This window comes from Dendrobates tinctorius, unplaced genomic scaffold (assembly GCF_039654945.1).
Source record: "Dendrobates tinctorius isolate UK_male_01 unplaced genomic scaffold, ASM3965494v1 ptg000295l, whole genome shotgun sequence".
Classification (NCBI taxonomy): Eukaryota; Metazoa; Chordata; class Amphibia; order Anura; family Dendrobatidae; genus Dendrobates; species Dendrobates tinctorius.
The window spans coordinates 85,841-88,156 of NW_027361962.1; positions in this window are offsets into that span (position 1 = coordinate 85,841).

Consider the following 2,316-nt stretch of genomic DNA (forward strand, 5'->3'; position numbering starts at 1 on the left):
CATTAAGCAGGGGCGGGTCTGTCTTTACAGTAAGCAGGGGTGGGTCTGTCTTTACAGTAAGCAGGGGCGGGTCTATGTGCAGTAAGCAGGGGCGGGTCTGTCTTTACAGTAAGCAGGGGCGGGTCTGTCTTTACAGTAAGCAGGGGCGGGTCTGTCTTTACATTAAGCAGGGGCGGGTCTGTCTTTACAGTAAGCAGGGGTGGGTCTGTCTTTACAGTAAGCAAGGGTGGGTCTTTTACTTTATACAGTAAGTAGGGGTGGGTCTGTCTTTAAAGTAAGCAGGGGTGGGTCTATGTGCAGTAAGCAGGGGCGGGTCTTTGTCTTTCTGCAGTAAGCAGGGGCGGGTCTGTCTTTACAGTAAGCAGGGGCAGATCTCTTTACAGTAAGCAGGGGCAGGTCTTTTACTTTCTACAGTAAGTGGGGGGGTGGATCTTTATCTTTTTACAGATGCAGGTCTGTGTCGCTTTATAGTAAGCGGCAGCAGGACTTTGTCATTATACAGTAATCGGGGGGCGGGTCTTTGTCTTTCTGCAGTAATCGGGGGCGGGTCTTTCTTTCTAGGTAAGTGGGGGTGGATCTTTATCTTTTTACAGGAAGTGGGTACAGGTCTGTGTCGCTTTATAGGAAGTGGCGGAGTGTCTTTTACTTGGCTCTTGCTCTCCTGTCAAGTCAAATAGCACATAAACAAAACAGAGGCCAGAATTCAGACTATAGAGAAGTACTAGGAAGTGAGGGTAAGTTCTAGCACCTATAGTGCTGGTTGAATTCTGAAGCCACTCACTTGAAAACATCATAAGCATGAGAACTGTTTCAGGTCACATTAGACTGATATGTGACCAAAAGCAGTTTTAACTTGTGGATGATGAGAACAACAAGAACATTAATGGCATCAGTTTCCCCCGTTAACGGTAACTCTAGTTCAGTAACTTCATGTTGCAGCATTGTTGCTGTTGCTTACCTCTGTAACTTGACTGTAGAATGTCGGGATAGCTGAACATCCAGAGATGCAGATGACTAATCTTCAGTTCGGCCATGCACATCAGATAGACGTCTGTGAAATGAATCATCTCTGCTGATACTTCACGGTTACAATACATCAGAGTGAGGAGACATAAAAGCCGTGTATGCTCCTCTGGAAAACTAAATAAGCAATGGCTTTCAAGTCTCCTCACTCTGACATGCCAGGCTTAACATGTCACTCTCCTCATGAAGAAACATTACCCCTTAAACCTCAGAATTGAGAATTTTGATAATGACTGATCAATTCTGGCAGAGAAAAAAAAGATTTATCTGATAACATATATTAAAGTTACTTATTTTCATGTGTAGTGTTGATTTATGAAACAATTAAAACAACTGCAGCGCTTTAAGTTCCCCAATTGACAGCAATGTGGAACGGGAGTGGTGGTGGAACCACTGTGCCGCGGTCCAAGGAGAGCCTGGAGGGGCAAAACTAGGTGAACACCTGACTCTTCGTTAGAGCCCCTAATGGTGGGGTTAGACTTGGCTCCAGATGGTCACCAGGCGCTACACCAGGACAGACCACGGGCGCACGGCAGCTGACCCTGAAGGGGCAGGAAACAGGAGCGACCTATAAGGGTAAGTTCAGCTGGTACAGGTAGGCACGGCAGGAACCTGAGCAGCAGGTGCTGGTGGGAACGGCTGAAAAATACAGGCAGTCACTGGCATGTGCAGGCAGATATGGCTGGCTTACAGGTGGGTACGGCTGGTATACAGGTTGGCACGACAGGCAGGTACGGCTGATATAAAGGCAGGTTCGGCTGGCCTACAAGTGGGCACAGAAGGTACGGCTGGTATACAGGTGGACACGACAAAGGCAGGCTGGAAGATAAACTACAACAGGGGGCCTTAGAATTAGCAAGCATGCAACTAACAAAGTGAACATGTTGTTAAGGCACCTCCCATCAGGTGGAGGTGCCTTAAATAATAAGTGTCTCCCAGCCACTGACTGGGGAAACTTTAAGACAGAGCGCGATGTCCCTTTAAGAAGGAAGGAACTTCAGGTAGCAAGAAGGAGGGAAGTGTGTGTGCCATAAAGTGCCTGGGGATCTGCAAGCCATGCGCAGGCCCCAGGAAGTAGGAGGAGGCGGAAGTGCGCCAAGGCGGTGAGTGAGTCAGGTTCCCTGCAGGGGAAGGAGGGAGGCGTGCAGGGACGCCAGTGCTACATAAAATAAGATTGTCTTTTAGGGCAATAAACATGCCATCTCAACATGTGCACTTATGGTACCTGTGCCAAGGTATAGGAACTAATGCTAAGAGGGGATGTAGATTAGACACAAGCCCAGAACAGACTAA